Source organism: Xyrauchen texanus, chromosome 34 (genome assembly GCF_025860055.1).
Source record: "Xyrauchen texanus isolate HMW12.3.18 chromosome 34, RBS_HiC_50CHRs, whole genome shotgun sequence".
In the NCBI taxonomy this organism is placed as follows: Eukaryota; Metazoa; Chordata; class Actinopteri; order Cypriniformes; family Catostomidae; genus Xyrauchen; species Xyrauchen texanus.
Genome location: NC_068309.1, coordinates 11,798,931 through 11,820,862, shown reverse-complemented (window position 1 = coordinate 11,820,862; position 21,932 = coordinate 11,798,931). Strand labels below are relative to the sequence as shown.

General features: G+C 35.8%; 1 protein-coding gene across 1 annotated transcript in view; it reads left to right on the top strand.

The window, feature by feature from the left end:
• The window catches only part of arrdc1b (arrestin domain containing 1b), a 57,249-nt gene that overhangs the window by 14,983 nt on the left and 20,334 nt on the right, over window positions 1-21,932 (top strand). The gene's annotated exons all lie outside the window — the stretch shown is intronic.

The window sequence follows — 21,932 nt, the reverse complement described above, 5'->3', positions numbered from 1 at the left end:
TATAAAATAATTAATAATAAAAAAAATATTAAAATGAAATATAGGATTTCCAAAAAATAACAGTATAGATGTGAAATTGACCAAAACTAAAGTTGACCAAATTTTTTTTATATTTAAAACATAATTGTTCATGTCATTCATTAGATTTTAAAGCCTTAAAAGGAAATCATATATCCCCATTTTTATTATTTGATTTCTATATTTGAAGTTAAGCATGGAAAAATGACTTCATAAGGTGTATGAATCACACATGTACCTTAAGAAATATGACAATTTATATGACTATTGGTCTGTACTTATATAGCACTTTTTTTTAACCAAAGCGCTTTACACTGTGTCCCAATCATCCATTCACACACACACTCATACACCAATGCCATGCAAGGTGCTAGCCTGCCATTGGGAGCAACTTGGGGTTCAGTGTCTTGCCCAAGGACACTTCGGCATGTGGAGTCGTGTGGGCTGGGAATCGAACCGCCAACCCTGTGATTAGTGGCCAACCCACTATATGTGCAGCTTGTCAGAAAGCAGTGTCCCCGTAGCAGCGTAATCCCTGCGACACTTCTGTAAACAACAAACATGGTATCCGAGAAAGACTATGCTAGCTGAGGTAAGGGACATCCCATCATATAAACCGGTGTGTATGAATGAGTATAGTTTACTGAGCACTTTCTCAACAAAAACATGACATGAGATACAATATAAACATGATAATTATTATATGCCGAGTGATTATAGTTGTCCTGTACATTAACTGCTTCAGTCTACTTCATTAGCGGTTTCTTTTTCTTCACTTTGCGTGAGCTTAAATTTTTTCATTCTATTATTTTTTGTTTTTATGCATTTCTTGTTTATATATAAAAAAAAAGAACAAAAAAATAAACACACAGGACATGATATAAGCTTGTTTTGAATATAATTTGAAGCTTTTTTTTGTAATGTGACGCAACCTTTATGACTAAAAAAATATTTTCAACACATCTTTCTCATTAATTACCTTCATTTAAATAATAGAATATTCAAATATTAATTTTTTATGAGCTTAAAATTTGAATACCAAATTATTGATGAATGCCCATCCCTAATTGACAGGTGAATTTACACCAAAATGTATGCCTATTGCCTTTGACAACAAAAAAATATAGAAAGTCTTTTCTCTTTTATTTTTTTCTTCAGCCTATTTATTTTTATCAGAACAAACAGAATATGTTAATAATTCTGTACCATGGTGTATATCAAAGAACCATGGTATTACCATATCATACAATGTACCGCTCCAGTAGGCCTATTTTTAAAGGTATTTTTATAGGTGTACCACTGTTGAAACATCATAGTTGTTATGTTATGACTGCTGAAAATGTCATTTAAATATTTTGTTTTTATGTTCAATAAAAAATGTGTTTCCTTTTTTTGACAGCCTATAAATTAAAAGTAAAATTATGTAGTATCATTAGATTTCATGTTCTCTGACAGGTTATAAAACAAATCCACACAGGCAAAGCAAAGCCTGTTTAATTATGATTTGCTGAAACAGCCGCAGCTCTGTTCCACAAGTGTTTTGAATTATTTTCATGCAAAATAGTAGTTACAAGCAGTATCCATAATCCTAAAAACAAGACCCTATACAGAGAGTAAAAAAAAGTCTGATAAATAATTTCTGTCTCTAAATTAAAAGATAAATCAGTCCACCAGCAGCTCAGTGCCGTTTGGGATATGCTCTTTGAGGATTTGGTTTTACATAAGGTAAAACCATCCATAAAATTATGGGGCAAAAGATATCGTTTTAACCAAGGTGACCTTTCTCAGTTCAAATTCTCAGCTCACTTGTGCTAATCTGCCTGTTTCCCATCAAAGCAGATGTGTTGTTACCTTCCCTGGAATAAATCTATTTTTGAATACACGCAGGCTCGTTGTAATTTTGAGCTTGCTCATAAATTCTCATTCGAAAATATCTGTTGTTGAATGAGCTACTGATGATGTCTTGACCTTGAGGAATCAAAGCTTTGTTGGTTCAATTATACTGACAATGACAATGAAGGCATCTTTAAACATAGCCTCCCTTCTCTTGTTTCTTTATCACAGAAATATACCCTAAGCTAGCAGAAAATGATTCACGTGTCTTTGACTTCCCAGATTTGCTTCATGTCAAGTAATAAAAACCTGGATTATAGATAGCTTTGACATTTATCTTTCCCGCACTCTTTTATTCAATAGCGCTGTTCCGAAACCTAGTGAGCTGCCTTGCGTTCTACTGCCTACATAGGCAACTACTTACAGAGATGGAGCCTCTCATTCAATGTGTGATTATGCGTCATTGAGAGTAAACTAAGAAACTAATGAAATTTATTGTCCTATTGTGAGAGAATTGACTCAAAGTAAATTTTTATCATCAGACAGACTGACAATGTGCAGTAATGTTTGCGGACAGTGAGATAAGGTAAGCAGAACATGGGCTTAAAAGCATGTTGCGTAATGCGGCTTGGATAAGATCCTTATAGGAACACACTGGATAGAAAGATGAATAATTTCATCAATCCAGTCTTTTATCTATCTTTCATGAATTATTCCATAATTTATGTTAATAACTTTAACAAATATTATAAGTGCGTTATGCTTAAGCATTAGTTAATGTGCATACACATATAATTCAAATTCATCATTTGGAATATACACTCACAGAGCACTTTATTAGGAAAGCTATTGTCCTCATAAAGTGGCTGACATGGTCTTCTGTTGTAGCCCATCAGCCACAAGGTTTGACATGTTGTTCAGAGATGCTATTCTGCTCACTACAATTGTACAGAGTGGTTATCTGAGTTACCATAACTTTTCTGTCACCTTGAACCAGTCTGACCATTCTCCATTGACCTCTCTCATCAACAAGGCATTTCCGGCTGCAGAACTGCCACTCATTGGATGTTTTTTGTTTTTGACACCATACCAAGTAAACTCTGTGCAGATCAGTGTGGTCATTCAGGAGCAGGGTTGACAACTGCTATCCACCTTTACCTGAATTCGGAAGTGTTCTATGATTCATTAAGGAAGCCTGTTTTTAATTTTCAAACTCCATTGTTTTTGCTTGCATCAGCTTATGTGTTTAGAGGATAATGATTTGAAGCGATGGCCCGAAGTTAGTTACGTTGTCATTAACTGCTTTGAGTTTACAGCCGAAAACTGAATTTTTACTCCAACTAACATTTAAAATATTTGTTGTTCTCTGTCTGGATTACATGTTTCGGTAGCTTTTACATTGCTTCTTATGGAGACTGAAACCAGTTTTCATTCTTATTTCATCAAACTGCAGCTGTAGGTCTTTATTGATCAGTACTGTGAAAGGCAAATGTATTGTAGGCTGTCTCGTGGGCCACTGAAATGAGCTCTGATGATCTATGATGCCAATGGATTTAATGGTGCAATAAGCTCATAAAAGGAGTCGTGATGGGGTCAGGAGTGATTTGAGAGTGAAGAGGGAGAGCAAGTGGTTCTAATTGCTCCTGAAGTTTTAATGAGGACATGGTGGTTGAGTTACTTCAGAGTCTGGAACGTCAAGGATGAAGTAGTCTCACATGTCGGCATTTTTGCATTAGAGTGCAGCATCAGTATTCAGTGTGTAGAATTGATTTTTGCAAGGGAAAATTATGTAGTGATACTGAAATGATAATCAAATGGATAGTTCCTTTTAAAGGGATAGTTTACCCAAAATGAAAGTCCTACACAGCAAAATCAGCAGTGTTAATTCAACACCAATAGAGTTAAATTCAACACTTTTAAAGTGTCTATATTGGTCCACACTATTTTGAGTTAAAACTACACTTTTAAAAGTGTTAAATGCTCAACACTGTGATAGAGTTGCAGCAACTCTCTCAATAGTTGAAATGTAACACCAGTCAACACAGGCCAGTGTTGAATTTACGCAACACTAGTGTGCAGTGTCAAAATGTAACACTATTTGTATATTCTGTTTTAACACCGACTAGAGTTGCTGCTACGTAACACTATAGAGGATTTAAAATTAAACTCTGTATTTTACTCTTGTAGAGTTGATTTATATTTCAAAAAACACTGTAGGGAGTTATAATACCTAATGCTATACATGGTACAATGTTACTTTAGAATTCAGTATATTCCTAGTACTTAACGATTACAAAGAAGAAAAACATCAATACAAAAGTTTGTTCAAATAAAACTTGTATTTTCAAGCCCACCACAAACATAGCATTTGCTTAACAATAACATTTCTTAATTGGCAGCCTCAATAGCACAGGTCACACTAAACAATAGCACGGGTCACACTAAACAATAGCACGGGTCACACTAAACAATAGCACGGGTCACACTAAACAATAGTACGGGTCACACAACATGGCAATGTGGCACAATGTATATTTTTTCATCCATCTCATTAGAGAACTGTTTATCATAGGGTCTATAATAAATCAACTCATCAATAGAAATAACAGAAAATGAATCATCCCTCTCCTCGATACAGTAGGCACTGAAGTGCTCATCAAAATAGAGAGTATCAACAGTGCAAGTCAAAATGAAAGCTTGATCTTCATTTATAATGATACTGGTGATCTTTCCAAAAACAGGAACTTCCATATTTGTTTCAATACAAACAAACATACCAATTTGATACTCGGTTCCATAGTTCTTCACCCAATTGGTAGTTGACACATCAGAGTATGCATTCACATCTAACATTGCAATTAAAGCCTTACCACCCTCCAAGCTATCAATCACTTCCTTCCTCACTGGACCAAACTCAAACCTCTGAAAATTAAAATTCTCCCAGTGATAAGCTAGCTGTCTTTGGTGTTGTTTGACCAATGCTTTTGTTATATTTTTAAAATTCTTGACAGATCTTTTAAAAAAATTGTGTTTGGCCTCAAACCTCATGCACCATACATGAAGGAGTGGGCCTATTTTACGAATACACCTTGGGTAATGGATCATAAAATGATGCTTTGGAATAAGTCTTTTCTCAGGAAACAAAGATTTGAATAGCTTGTGATGATCATTAATTAAATGCTTCAGATAATATGTCATACCGTTAGTAACAACTGGTGAAAACACTACATTAATGATTTGAAGCAAGAGGAGGAGCAGGTTCCAATAACTGTTATTTCTTTCAACTAGATCACCAAAAATGTGAGGAGCGTTTCGCACAAGGCACCATGACTGAATAGCATTCAATCCAAGATCTTTGCCCTCATCCATTTTCAACCCACTTGGCCTGTTTCTTCTCTCAGTATAACCATAGTTGAAACTGAATTCTCTGTGACAATGATTCCAAAGATAAAAGTTTCTCCTTGACAAGGTATTGAAAGACAAGTTTTAGTTCGTACTGCACTACACCTTCAAGCAAGTCGTGCATGATGTCAACTGCATAGTTGTCAGAGTTGTGAAAAAAATGCAATTTTTCAAGCATGTCTTCTTGACACCAAATGTTGTCACCAACATAGGATTTTCATGTAGAGCTGAACAATGGTCTGCATGGATTTCTTTTGTACGAAAAATCAAGCCAGGGTGATCTTCAGTGAAGACACATTGAAACTTTTCCTTAGTGGTTAAACAAAATCTACAACAATATGTTGCAGCAAAAGACTCAACATAACCAAACAGCCCGTGTAAACCAAGGTTATCACCAGTTACTTGAATAACAGACCCAAGCAATGGTGAGTCAGAGAAAGGCACTTCTATTCCTTCATTTTCTAGTTTTTTAACATCATCAACTAGAGGCTTCAGTATTACATCAAATCCATACTTTTTCAGGTCTTGTGAGTGAAAAAGTGCCACAACATGAATATTCATCAACACAGAATTGAATTTTGGGGGCAGGTTCCGCAATATAAAGTAAATACAACCAAGTTTGTGTATACCCTTCTTCGATCCTAAGGGTTTGCGGTCTCGAAATCATCATAATACAGTTGAATCTGTAAAGCATGTTTTTGCTGGCAAAACAAGTCATTTTTTTTAAAGTATGAACCATCACATATATCTTTAAAAATACCGTCTTCCTCTTGTTTGGCCTGCAGGAAACTTTCACATATTTCACTATTTTTGAACATAGACTTCAGGGTTCCTAAGATGGGTACATACACAAACTTATCTGTTACAGGGATCTGATTGTAAACTCCTGTTGTTCGATCTCTACGTACATCAAATCGCACCCCAAGAACATACTCAACAGGCTCAACTATTTCCCACTTTTCCTTGAAGAACTTCTGTCGTTTGGCTCCTGTATTTAAGATTGAGAAAGGATTTTGTAGTTGTTCAAAACAACTGTCTAGCTTTTTTTCAAATTCTGTTCCTTGAATCTCTGAAGTACAGTTGAGAACTGCATCTCTCGCTTGACTGTGAATATCATTTACAAGCTCTTCCATTGACCCTACCATTGCTTGGATAGTGCTCTCAGCAACACCTGATGATTGCAACTGTGCTACAACAGAACCACACATGTTTACCAAATGATACTTGTCAACAGAGACCTTGGTGGTTACTGGAATGTCTGTACAAACTGCATTTGAAGTTGAAGGCTCATCTATTATTTGAGTGTCCATAATGTAAACAGTATTTGTTGAAACAGTGTCCCGGTGCAAACGAACAAGGTGTTTCTTGAACCCTGAATAAGTGCAAAAGAATGAAGAACATCCCGGCTGTCCACATTTCAAACGTAATGTCTTTCCTGGATATAAACCATGGTAAAATCTCAAATGCTGACAAAGCAACGCAGAACTTCTGTGGTGTAACTTGCAGATAAAACAAATCAACATATTTGCATCCAAGGATGTGTGTCACCTCAGATACTTGTGTTCAGCAGTCTTGCTCTGAGCTCCTTCACACGGGGACTTTCCTTGGTACTTCCCACATCAATGTTGAACACAGTGGTTTGGATGAGTGTGTAGAAGCTGTTAAGGGATTCTTGGTAGTTAACATTGAAGATGAAGTGGGCCTTGAAGAGTTCATCGAAAGTTGCCAGGGATGTCTGAGCCTTGCAAGGGATGGCCTTGTGGTCATCAATGATATAGAATCTTTGGAGGTTGTTCTTCTGTTCACCGACACACAGGAGGATGGGCTGTCCTGGTTCCAAACTCTCAAGGAACGTCTCAAAACAGAACCATGAGGAACCATTTTAATAGCCCACTACATTACTAAAAATGTATGCGCCTCTTCACAAAAAGTGGCATTGTGAAAAGAACTAAATTAAAAAGCATATTAAAACATTGCATACCCTCAAATATCTCACATCATGTTTGATTGCTTGATGTGAGCTAATTTTAGGACTCTTCATGGGTCCTTTTGCAGTAGGGGGAAGTAGGTGAACCAGCAGTAGGATGCTTGAAAGGTCACCGTCCCAGCCTAGGAGGAAAGTAGAAGATTGTAAGTAGACTTGCATGTGAAAATAAATATATCCACATTATTCTACATACAAGATTTTGCAATCAGGCAAGTAAATTAATGTTTTAAAAAGATAATGAGCGATGCTTACCAGACTCATCTGAGGATTGATGCCCAGACAAGAGGTCTTTAACATACTCATTAGAATTCTTGCAGTCTGCCAGGATCCTGGGTTTGAAGTAAGTGGGCCATTTTGCCAAGAATCTGCCAGAAACCTCCTCTCCAAACATCATGGTAAAGTCTTGGTCAATCTACAGAAGAAACTCCATAAGTCCTTGCAACCATCCACACATTTTCAGTATGTTTAAGCTTGTGTAACTGAAAGTGTAAACCTTAAATACACATTGCATTTCTTACCAAGCCAGGTGTATCGAGAAAACGTGGGAAAACATCCAGGACTGTTGAGGAGTTTTGCTGGTCTTGAACTAGTGTCTGACGGTATTGAAATGTTGCCCTCATTTTCTCTTTGACAACCGATTCATCAGTTGTATGCTTCAATATGGAGATTGCCTCGCGGCATTCCTCGCCAAACAGTTGCTTGTCAGTTAGGAGAAAATCCCTCTTGCTCTTTGGACCATCTTTATAGGTAGTGGTGGTTGAGCATCTCCGGGACTGAACTGCAGTGTTGCGCTGGACTGTCTTTATCCTCCAGGCCAAATAACCAGATCCACTGTCAGCATCATAGAAGTGCTCCTGTAAAATTCGATAAGAACAAAACTAAACATAACTGATGGGTCACAGCAATACAAGACACATTCAGAATAATCTCCCTGCATAAATTGTAGTATAAGCCATTCGATTACAAACTTACATATCCATTTTTGGAGTAAGGATCCCTGAGGTAAGGAAATAGAGTGATGATGCCAAGAGCGTATTTTGTTCGCACATAAGTTGGTGGGATCCTCCTTTAAAAGTAGAAAAACGTATTCTTTTTCAAGCTTTAAAATTGTATACAAGTATAGAAATGAGCTTTTGTGTCAAATAATCAAAATATCTTAAATGTCAAACTAAAATAAGAATTATTATTATTATTATTATTATTATTATTATGAAAAAAGCACAAAAAATAAAGACAGTCATCTCTAAAGTAAACCTTATTAATGCAAACAAATGATTTGTGTTATCATGATAACTATTAGTTTTTTTGTTTACAATTCCCTTTGCTTTTTTTTCAGGGATGTGTTCTCATTGGCTAATTAATTTTTATAACTCAATTGCTTTAATAGTTTTTCTCCAGAGATGACTTTTTTGTTCCGGTATCAAGTTTTGTTTAATTATACTTACACAAATTTGTTTCCATGAGCTCCTTTTAAATGAGCAATAGGAGGCCACAATTAAATGGCTTTTAATAATGGAACAGGGTTCTGTAACAAGTGCACATCTTATTCTATAAAAAATTATTTGTTGATTTAAGATGGGCACCAGTGAACATAAAATGCTTACCCATGAACTTCAATCATGTCAGCCACCAGTAGGTTTATCATATGTCGCCGTGTACCATCCGTCAATGTCTTCGTTTTGTCATATTCATACAACACTTTTTCTCCCCCTGGCTTGGACTGAAGAATATCTCTCACTATCTAAAAATAAAAAGAATCAGACAATAAGTAATCATGTTAACCTTTACTGCAACAAGACTACAGCTCGTCTGCACAATATCTTTGCATTTCAGTTTTATTAACTCATTTCATACATATAAAAAATTTAATTAGCTATATACCGCTTCTGCTGATTCCTGATCGCCATGGGTCCTTTTCACCCCACTATCTTTCTCAAGAATTATTGTTGCATCAGATGAATCAGATGGCACAGAGGATAAGGTGTCCGTTACATTCGACTCAAAAGAAATTTCTGCTAGATCTTGTTGAAGCACAACTGCAAAACAGTTAAAAGAAATACACCAAAAAAATGGTTATACCTTCACGTCTCTACAATACTCGTCAGTTTATGATCCTCATTTTTCCCTAACAAAGCTAAGTCTAACCTGTAGACTTTTCTGTCGACACATTGATGGTAAGGTCCCCTGCTTGTAAAAGTTCCTCAAACACATCTGCATCCACCTCTGTCTGTACAGGAAGACCTAACTTTCCTATTACTGAGAGAATATCAGATTTAGAAAAATGGTCCTTTGTAAACCTCTATTGACACTTTTATTGTCATAATCTCTAAGCGGTGTGCAAAATACTTTATATAAATTTGACATCATACACAAATTGGGCATTTTGACTTGCTCACAAGACATGATTACAATTGGTCAACATAATAAAACACCAATTGATAGGTGGGGCAATCAAACATATTACTTAAATTAATATTAAAAATCACATTATAACATGAACTGACATTCAAGCAAATAATTTGTTTACTCCAAACAGATATGGCTGTGTAATAAAAAGTAATACCAACCTTTCTGAATAAATGTATTGTAGTCTTCATAGCGTTTTTCGGTCTCTGCCACCATAACATACTTCTGACTTGAACCAAATCTCACCTTGACCAACATATTGTCCTACAAAGAAAACAACGAACATTCATTAAAAGTCTACAACTTTTTTTAAAGTCATGTTTTGTTTTCCCCTTGCCTTTACTATGCCACCTGGCACCAACAGTGTATGACTAAATCAAATTAATTTGCATCATGCTTGTGTGACATCTAATATTTTAAGTCACTTAAGCACATTTCATACTCAAAAAAAATGTCCAGAGAATCTGACCTGGAGAATGCGTGGCCCTACCCTTGAGGAGATCGTCCGTGTGGGACGTGTTAACATAATGCAAGTAATTTGAGAGAGTGGCAGCGCCTTGACTTCTGCGACGATTGCATGGAGTGCCCGTGTTGAAGGGATCATCCTATAGTTATGCCTTGTATTATTTTAATAAAAAAACAGCTTACCCATCATTCACTTAAAAGAGCCTGAGCGGCACAGTCGAGACCGTCTATTTAACGTTATGTGTCGGTCAGAACAGCAAGCTTGCAAATCTCTTCATGTCTCCATTGTGCAGACCTTTTTGTCTTCAGCATTTTTAATGACTCTACTCCTTCGGCCTCTGATATTTGTATATTTCTGGTCAGGCGTGCTAGCAAACATTCTCGACTATACATTCTAACTTGCCTAACGTTAGCCACATGGCAGCCCTGCTCACAGACTTCCACGCATGTCTTTACTAAGACGCAGATTTATACATGAAAGTAACTTAAATGGCAAGTAGATTATGTAAAAATGTTAATACACTGACTTTCCATGTATTTAAAAAAACGTAACTTTACATTTTAACCAAAACAACGAAAGTGCAAAGAGCAGAGTAGAAACGTTGCTTACCGCGAAAAGTCCCGACACAGAGGAAGTAAAGCAAACGGAACAGTGCAGTCAAAATAAAACGCTCTCGATACTTTCACGATAACCCCCACACATTTCCCTTTATTTAAAGTGTCTAACCTTAATATGAAGCCCAGTGTACTTGTTTAAACAATTTAATAAACACATTTGGGCGAAATAGCAGCAAAAAACGAAAAGAGAAGAAAATAGTTAACAACATAGTGGAATTGCTAACCAGCCTCCTTCAAAATAAAAGTCTGTGACCGTTACATAATTCTTAAAATGTACAATCACGGTTCATAATATAACGTTAGTGCAACAAGTCACGATATCACATTAAACTTAGTTACTACGTTACCCACATTAACCCAATCTAATACAGCCTGGAGTTGCAAACATGAAGCTAAGGAATTGTCAATCTAAAAATGAATTGTGATTTAATGTTAGCTTCGGTAATGTTAGCCATGACGGGACCAGTTTGTTGATTATTCTAACTTCATAATGAGAAAAATATCACTATTCATCCTACTTGGCTAAACCAGAGTCTTTGGCTAAACATTCTTTTATGCTATTCTGTTAGCTAACCATGGTGAGCTGGATAGCTAGCTAATGTTAGCTAACCAACAAGGATAGTTAACCTTTGCCAACGTTACACACTACTGGGTAGAAAAATGTAATGAATAGACATTTGCTTAGACATACTTACATACGAATCTTCCTAGTCACAGTTGGAGTGATGTCCGAACATGTCCAGTCCACAGAAAAGAGTCTGATTGTCTGTCTGGCTACTAATGTTAGTCTCCCGCCTCTTTCAAACAATCACATGCGACTTCTGGGAGTAACGGGTAACACTAGCTGTATTGTAAAATCAACACTGTAGAGTTGTTTGCAGAATATGAAATTTGACTCCCTGTATTAACACCAACTCTTTTTGATGAATAACTCTCTTGTAGTTGATTAACACTAAACCTGAGTTGAAATAACTCAACCCTAACACTGTAATTTTTACACTCAACCCTAACACTGAAAATCCAACACTTTTGATTTTGCTGTGTATCATCTACTTACCCTCATGTTATTCAAACCCAAGGACTTTCTTTCTTCAATGGAAAACAAAGGAGATCTTAGACAGTCAACTTTCACTTTGAATTACAATTTTTTTTCCCCATGCAATGAAAGTGAATGGTGACTGAGACTAACCTCTTGCCTATCCTCTCCTTTTGTGTGGACATCTTGACAGGACCGTTGCTTGCACCCACATCTGTGTCTTTTCAGTTGACACAAAATTGTCCATTGTGTTGACATGCAGTTGTGATGTAGTCAGTCTGTCAGTGGAACAATTTCACGAGTGAGATAAAATGGGTCATTGTTCACACATTGCTGCTAACTGTTGGTTGAAACCAAATAATAACCAAGTCTGATCTCAAACAGTCTTCTGAAGGGTTACATTGTATCTTCTGTAAGTAACAGACACATTATGTGTCTTCTCTGCTAATGAAAGCAATTTTGAAGACTCATTTAGGGTGAGTTTTTCGTCTATGTTTATTTCCTTGGAGGAAAGTTATATGCTAGTATACTCCTAAATGTTGACAAAATAATATTTTTTGCAGATATTTTGCATTTAAAATTTACAGTTGTTCTCATCAGGGAAAACTGACCAAAAAATATGAATGACTTCCTCTAGAGCGAGAATGTCCCTCTGCCTAATTCCACCTGCAAACGACTAGCAAGTAGCAAATCAATGTTCAATGGCACTGACATAGGCCTAACTACAGTCTATTGGCTATTTTAAAATAAAGGGACAACCCCTGGTATATGTCCCACCCAAACATCCTCTTTCAATAGAGCACAACATTGAACGCCCACTTATTCAGCCATCTGGTTTCCAGAAGTTTTCTTCCCATTCATTTTTCCCATAGACTTTTCATAAGATCATTCATAAAAAAGTTGTGAGCCATGAACCAAACCAACCAGCACTGAGCTAAATCACAACATCACAAACTTTGTTAAGAGGCAAAAAATTCTTTGAAAATCAGACAAAAAGACAAAGGTACAAGACTGTGTACTTACCATCTTTCATTAGGGCACAGACTTCAATCCTATGAAGGACTGCGAGTGATGTCATTGCATCTAAAAAAAATATTGATTTAAGGTTGTTGATTATAAGTATAGAATCAATATATTAAAAATTGATTGAGAAAAATTTCGATATGTACAAATTAGTGTTGTTACAGTACCAAAATTTCAGTAGCCGGTACCGATACCAGTGAAATTTCACAGTTCTCAATACCAATTTCGATACCACAGCAAAAATATGCTAATATTATCATGTGTTATTGAATGTACCAGTTTAGTAATTTGTAATTATTTTAATAATTATAGCTTATTATTGTTATTTTCCAGAACTTCCCAGAATTTTTTTAAAAGTTTAATAAAATTTTATCATCAAAATGGTGAATAATTAATAAATTCTTACCTTTTTTAACAAGTTGAAAAATAGAACTTTTCAACATGTCATTGCTTTTTTTTGTCAAACTTTCAGCAGCAGTCTTGCTTGTGATATTTTGATTTATTATTAGTAGTATTAGTTTATTACAGTGAATATTACATTTACAATACACTTGTAATATATTTTTATTCAATTTCTTCAATTTCAGTCATCTAGCTTTTATTTTAAATCGTGCTTTATTATGACGCGTGTTGCTTTTACACAACAATGGTATAGCTCCATGAGTATGATCATTGAAAGCATTTAAGTCACATCTGAAATCTCATCTCTTTACACTGGCCTTTTGAGTCTGACAAATGAAATGTAGGACACAGTTTTGGAGCATTTGTATTTTAGCTTACTGGTGTATGTGGTAATTTTGAAATGTTATGTTTTAAATTTTATTCCTGTGCAGCACTTTGGTCAACTCGGTTGTTTTATATGTTATAGAAATAAAGTTGAGTTGAGATTAAAGCACAAATGCTGTGATTTAATTAAATAATATAGTTAACATGTGCTGTGTGGTTCACAGTAGATTAATGCTCTGCTCTGTCATCTGATACAATGTGAATAATTCTCAATGTCTGGAGATTTTCCATGGTATGAGCGGTTGGATTTAAACAACATGCAGCTCATCCACATTGCAGCCTTTAGCGGTTTAATAAACCACACTAGGATGTGTCATGAATTTCATTTGATGAATTGTCCATTTCAGTGTACAAGGAGTAACAGAGCACGTGTTCAAAATAAGCCTATGAGCATTTGAAAGCAGTCGTGTGTCAGTCATACTGCACGCTGGTATTGGATATTGAAAGCTTCACTATCAATATAAAGGTAGGTCTGTCTTTAAAGGATTATAAGTTATTATGGAAAATCAATTTGTCTTGGAAAAAAGAATGAGATTTTTACTTCCGGTACCAGAATGTTGCGCTCTATTGGAAATATGGCAAAACAGGACAGACAACTCCTCAAGTGGTTTAATGGTTTCTTTTAAAGAAACATTCTTCTCTCAACCAATTTGTTGAATTGTTTTGATCTCATAAATAATGCTTTTCACAAGTTGAAATTGACAACAGTCCCTTCTGTGGTACAGTCCTTGTTTGTGTGATTGGCCTAGAGATCAAGAATATCTTCTGTTTGCATTGTAAAGAGCCTGACCTTAGACGAACACTGTGCTTTTGTATGTCTCCACTTCAGCTGAACTGTATCCAGCACACCAGTAAACAAGGAAATATCATTCTCTCCCTAAACTCAGCTGTCTATTTCCATGCCAGTGCAGCTAGCCCTTCATGCATGCTGTCTCATTGTTACATTGCTGTGGTGCCACAGGGTGAAATTCTATTTGACTGGCTTTAGAATCCATAGCTGATTGGTTGCAAAGCTGCCAGTTACTAAGGATATTTTTGGGTTTCTAGGTTATTTGCATCTGCCCAAATGTATGCTCAGAATTTTCGCCTCAGACTTAAACCAATCAGCCACAACATTAAAACCACCTGCCTAATATTGTGCATGTCCCCCTCGTGCCACCAAAACAGCGCCAACCCACATCTCAGAATAGCATTTTTATTATGCTAATCTTTTGACCACAATTGTACAGAGCGGTTATCTGAGTTACTGTAGACTTAGTCTGTTCAAACCAGCTATTGACCTCTCTCATCAACAAGGCATTTCTGTCCACAGAATGAATGTTTTTTGTTTTTGGCACTATTCAGAGTAAATAATAGAGACTGCTGTGCATGAAATTCCCAGGAGATCAGCAGTTACAGAAATATTCAAACCAGCCCATCTGGCTCCAACAATCATGCCATGGTCCAATCATGCCATGTCTTGTAGCAAAAGATTTTAGGCATTTTTTAAAGAAAATTCTGTGGTCCAAAACATGATTTTTGTATAACCAATGACGTGCATGTCTGAAAACTCTTAATTGTTATGTCACAAAGACCTCATAAATTCTTGTCCTAGGTAAAGGGACATGGGCAGCACTGAACATAATGGAATTGCAAATAGATACTAAGACCTTTGTTAGATCTAAAAATGTTAATATAATATTTTTTTTTTTCAGGATTTAAAGGAATCGTAACAGTATCATATTTGTGTTTAAAGAAGGATGTATTGAGGTTGATTTAATTTACAAATCAGTATTTTATGTAGTACTCCTGGGATGCATTTACACCTGGCATACAATTTTTTTGGTAATCCATATTAAGACTGCATTAAATGCCAGGTTTAAATGCACCCAAGACACATTGTGATTGGATCACTGAAACCACATCTGGAGGTGGTCTGGGATGGATTCTGACCACATTCAAAGAAGGTGTAAATGCAAATGGTTTGTCATATAAAAACTATTTAAGTGATTATGTAATGTGGTTGCAGGTTCTTGGCTTTTTAAATTTTGTTTGCCACCCCAATGTGAAAAACACAACAGAGAGTATGGTCTTGTGATCTTGTCACCCAATTTTATTAACAATATCCCATGAAATAATCCATTGAAAAACACTTGGATTTTCTCATCTCTCTCCTCAAAATCCCCACACATGTCTCTCCAGGTCTGTTGTCTAATCACTATGTGGCTCGTGCAAAGCATATTTAGTGCTTATAGGTCACGAACACAAGATAAATATCATGAAATTTGCTTCGGTGGCCTGACATTTTTTGATGCAGGAAAAGTCCTGAACTGTCTGTGATGGAAAGCATTTGAATACTTTTTTGTTTTTAAAATTGGCTAAAAACTATTTTCAGTTACTGTACCACAGCCTCTAATATAATATGTAAGTAGCATTTTCCATTTTGCACAGTTAACTGTGATCGGATCACAGGGGAGATGCATTTTACTGCAAGGTGTAAATGCTATCTTAGATGCCAAATTGCTGATAATTGATGGGTGTTAAGTTTCTTACAGTTATCTGTTGACTGGCAACAGTGTTGCTTATACACTGTATGTGTTAGGAAGCAGGTCTAGCCCACGTTGTCTTCCCATGTGGAAAGGTTGTGATAAACACAGAAGACACTATGGACACCCACTGCAGTGTTTCTCTGACACATGTGATGAACCATGTAAGCAGCCAAAAGGCCTGGACCAATTCCATTGTGTCCCCCCTAAAGATTCAAATTCCAGTCAGATCAAAGCACACAGCACACAGTACACGGTACAGCTTTAAAGGAAACTCGCTAGGAATGTAAGAGTTTCAAGGTTTCACAATATACCTCGGTTTTAAACAGACATTATTTCAATAGAGTCTACATCATCTAATTCATGGTATAGCATGAATATACTCATGGAAAATGTGCTGCTAATCAGGATTAATTGTATGTTGGCTCCGTTAATTAGAGAGTGAAAGTATAGTTAATATATTGATCTATTGACACATTAATCATGGCTTGTATTAACAGTGATTGTCAGGGACATCATTTGATGTTCCACTGCATTTTCCGACTTTGGACATGAACTCTATTACCACCTGCTGGTGGAATCTCCAAACTGCAAATGCAGGAGACTTTGCGGCGAGAATAGATGTTTTAATGCAATTACCTGTTTCTCAGGAGAATAGCAAATTGCGCTTTGCGTGTATACTCCCACAGATAGAGCTAGCATTCCACCCATACCTACCTGTGCTTTGAGCTGGTATGCAAATTGTGTTTAGATTTGCCGCTCTCATGAAAATTGTATAATACGCAGTGCACAATCATTGCGTATATTGTTGCAGCTAGCGCTGTCAAGAAAATGCAGCCACAAGCCATCATCTCCACCAGCATCAGTCCATGGAATTTGCGGATTTGAATTTAAGTGTATAGGATAATGAATTATAGACCCGCTCTCATAAAAAAAACACCAGATACAAAACAGTTTTACATTATGTGTAATGACTCATTAGGTTTATAGGTAGACTTAGGGATATTTTTAGGGATAATGTACAGTCAAAAGTTGTTATCTTAAACCCAAACAGGGATTATCCATTTTATTTCACAGCTATTAACCAAATAAATAAATGGACATAAAATATAGACTTGCATTGAAATTATGTAATTATGTGAGAAGAAGGCAATCACTGAACAGCTGAATTCCATTTGTGGTTTACATAGAGATCACAAAGTGATCCGAGAAATAGGAAAGATGAATTTCAATACTCAGATGACCAGTCTGGTATGTCTTCATCCTCAGATGCGCGGTTGTTACTCAGAAATATCAAACCACTAGATGGCGCATCGATTAATCAGAATAAAGTTTAGCAGAGACCCATGTAATAAGTGCTTAAATGCAATGTTATGATGGGCAGACTGTTTATTAATTTATTTGCTTAAGTGCTGCGCAATGAGTGGCCAACAGTGTGTTTAATACTACTACTAATAATATGTTTTAAAGTACTAAATAGGGTTTACAAAATGCTTAAGGCATACAGGAAATGGAAATTATTTATTTTACAGTAGGTATTGTTCAGAATCAAACTAAATTACAAAAGCAACCAGTTACTAAATCAAATACAAATCTGAACTTTTACCCTGGACAGTAATCATTACAAATTAGTATTATATATTTTATATTTTATTAGCAAATTCAATATCATCAATCTTAAAACAGTAATAAAAAAAAAATATATTTGACAGTATGGCATAAAATAACATTGTAGTAGGGAACATGTCTTTTTTCATTCAACATTTAGTTGACTAAATATTAATATTACTGTAATACCGTGATATTTTTTTGTGACTGTTATCATACCGTGAGAATCTCATACCATTACACCCCTAAAGGATGCACTCTAAAGACCCCAATCGCTTGATAAGTGCAGTTTTCTTTCCCGTGTTGACATTTTCTATGGAAACAGGATGTTTGGGTGGAACATATCAAAGGGTTCATCTTTATAAAAAAATGCCAATAGCCTTTTGTTTACATCACAACCATGAACCATGATTTGCTCCTTGCAAAACTAATAAAGGCTGCAGTCATTCCATTCTAGAGAGCATTTGATTGGACGAAAACCTGTGTAGTGCAAGATGAGTCATACATTTTGTTTGGTCCATTTTCCCATAAGAGAAAGACTACATTTTAGAGATCAACCAATATTGTTTTTTTTACAACCAATACGATACCATACATTTTTATGCTTACATGTCTGATCTTATAAAAAATGATAACCGATTAATCTGAAAAGTGTAAATATCATCAAAAGAACATTGGTTAAACTGATTCTCTATTAAATCTTAAATGTGTATATCTGCTAAAAGTACATTTTGTAAATATTTAGGAATACACTAGCATTTAGATTGCTTCAAAACTAGTAGACATGGACTAAAAACATACATTTTCGTTCTTCGATTTCAGCAAAAATGCATGTTTAGGCAGTTCTAACGTTTAGGAAGACATACTAACTTGGATTCTCCACAACAACTTTAACAAACCTTTCACACCACTGATGCTTTAGGAGAGGGTACAGAACTGTTCTCCCTGAATGTAAAATGTGTATTATGACACTGATAGAGTGTCAATTGCACCACAGGGCTGCTCTATCAGTTGTGTACAGAATAGTTGCATGACATGGAATACAAAATATGCAACAGATGTTGTAACAGCACACACATAAACAACATATGTGCCACAATCTCACTTTATAATTACTCGTTATCTGTGTGGGTTATTTCTATTTTAGAAAAGATTCATTTCCATTTCACTCTTTGTCGGTGTGGAGTGGTGAAGCCCAGAATGGAGCCAGCTGGCCGCACTATTTTGCACAAGCTTTGTTTTTATTTTAATGACACTGTTTACTGTCAGCGTGTCAGTATACCATTAACTTTGAATAAAAAGTGATGACTTTTACCTCAGTGGTTTTAAACCCAGTGTCTTTTGTCATAACGTGTAAGTAAATCCTTGCTCTATACCTGTGAGCTTAAAATTCCATTTGTTGCTAAAAGACAGCAAAACATAATGAAATGTATTAATAGACCTATATATTCTCACTAGACTGATCTGTATGGTAAAGCACCTGAATGTTAACACAATATTCTATAATGTACGATATATTGTATATATTGTTATATTGCAAAATAAACCCAGAATAAACATAAGATGTCCCACTTATTATACAGCTACTTACAAAATAAATAAATAAATGGACATAAAATATTGATTCAAGTTGACATTCTTTTATTATGTGAGAAGAAAGAGAGCGTGGACTGATACGATAGTCATGAAACTAGCACAAGTATATGTAGGAAATTGGTTGTCTGGTACAACTGTGAAATAAACAGTTTATTGGTCATTATACTTAAAAATTTGACCTCAGAATGCCATAACTGACTAATCAGAATCAAGTATTCCAAAGAGCTGTGTAATAAACGGTTTTAGGGTCTACTATGTTTTTAGTATAGATATAGTGATAGAATATGGTCAGCAGCATAACATTTCTGCACGTCAGTAGATGCGTCCAGATTGCACAGAGCAGATGGCACTGGTGGTTTAATGCCAATTAATTCGTTCATGAATTGTCTGAGACTCTGTGGACTGTCACTCTTTTGGATTTCATTGTTTTGCTTGTGCTAGAGATGTAAGGGCTCTCATGCCAGTTTACCAAGGAGGGCACCTGCTTGGAACAGAGATGTGCTGCCATTTGCCACCAATGCTTTGTGAATGGCCAGCGGGCACTCAACATACTTGAAAATCCCTGCCTGTGTGTTACGCCTGCTCCAAACACCTAAAAATGAAACTGGTGGTCTTTTTCAGTGAAAGTGATGCCCTGTACCCTCTGCTTTTCATCTTAAAAGGTTTGATGCTGAAAGTCTTCTACGGTGTTCAAAAATGGTCCTCCATTTTCATGATGGATGTACCTGGGCCTTTCTCATCCCTATTTGACTCATTGACTTGCATACTAAAAAGTGTCACTGCATTTGTACATTTATTTTTAAAGGAATAGTTCACCCAATTATGAAAATGATCTCATCATTTACTCACCCTCATGCCATCCCATATTTTTGAAAAATATTTCAGCTCTGTAGGTCCATACAATGCAAGTGAATGGTGGCCAGAACTCTGAAGGCTCAAAAAGCACATAAAGGCAGCATAAATGTAATCCATACTGCTCCAGTGGTTAAATCCATATCTTCTGAAGCAATATGATAGGTGTCTGTGAGAAACAGTTATTTGTTACTACAAATCTCCACTTTAACGTTCACTTCCTCATTCCTTCTTTGTTTTTGTTGATTCGCATTCTTTGTGCATAGCGCCACCTACTGGGCAGGGAGGAAAACTTACAGTAAAAAAGGACTTAAATATTGGTCGGCTTCTCTCTCACACCTATCATATCGTTTCTATTGTATCTAAAACATGGTTTTAGAGTTGGTACTGTAAGTTTGATTCATTTCTGTGAATCAGTTCATACTGTTCCAATTATTCAATTAAAATTTCTGATTCAATGATTCGTTTGCATCTTCAATCAAGATTGTTCACATAAGTAGTAGCGTGGCATTTTCTCATATATTAAAGTGTTTTAGTAAAAATATATGTAGGTACACAGTGCTGTTTATAATAATGTTATACTGTTTAAATTATTACATATTCTTCCATATTTTCGTTTAGTGAAAAACAGTGTGGAAAACTTGCCTTGATTATTTTTTTTATTAGATTTTAGTTCTTGCATTTTACATTTTGAATGTGCAAAGATAAAAATATACACTGAGTTATAATCAACAGATTGAAAGATACTCACAGGATGAGTCCTTTTTTAGCTATAACGCCCAGCTTTAGTTGTGTGAATGTTGCTTCCTGCCATTTTGTGAGAGCACTGAATTTTATTTCATCCTCTCAAAGAGTGAAACCATAATGATGGTGTTTGCTCTGCCCTGCTGTTTTGAGTCAATCCAATTGGGATTCTTTGGGCTTTATCTGCCACTGGCCCATTACATAATCAGATCAGCATTTGGTCACATGGCAGAGTCAGATTTTCTCTCTTTTTTCACTCAAATTCAGATTTGTGCAAACTGATTGTCAGGGTCATGCAAAGTGTCACACAATGTATTTGTGTTTGTCTGAGCTTTAATCTTGAGCTGAGGCTGCTTAAAGGACTGTTCAAATATTAAGTGTGTAAATGTTCTACACTCGGTAGGCTGTTAGTGGCTCAACAGTGACAAATGCCTTTCAGCGGAAACGTTTCAGTGTTTTGATTACATTTATGGTTCAGACTCCACCTGAATGTTATCAGACATGTAGCTAAGGTTCATGGTTCAAAATGGCAGAGTTTCCATAATGAAGAAATGTGCCTTTTTCAAGCAAATCCAATGTTCTATAAACCTAAAGATAAGCATTATGATCTTTCCCTACATTTTTGATAAATGCTTTAGTAAAATCAGTTTGATTTCTACTTCTGTCTGTCTATTTTTCTATATTCTTTTCTTAATTTTGGCTTTAAGAGGTCTGACATTTGTCTGTCTGGGTTTTGTGGTTACATCTTACATATGTGTCTGTTACATCCTGATAAAGCCTTTGTGGAGAACTTAGTATCAAGCAATTGTAATGCAAATAAGGATGTCTGTTGTTATTAGATGCACCAGACAACAGGGCAGATTTTCCATCTGAGTGAACGTTTAATTACGGAACGTCTGTTCCATTGATCGGTAGAAATCGCACAGGCTGTTCAAAGAAAAGAAAACAATCATCATTCTTATTCAACATGTTTTGATCAAACTCATCAAGAATATGAGACCACGTGAGATCTGTTTATTGTGGAAAAACCAAA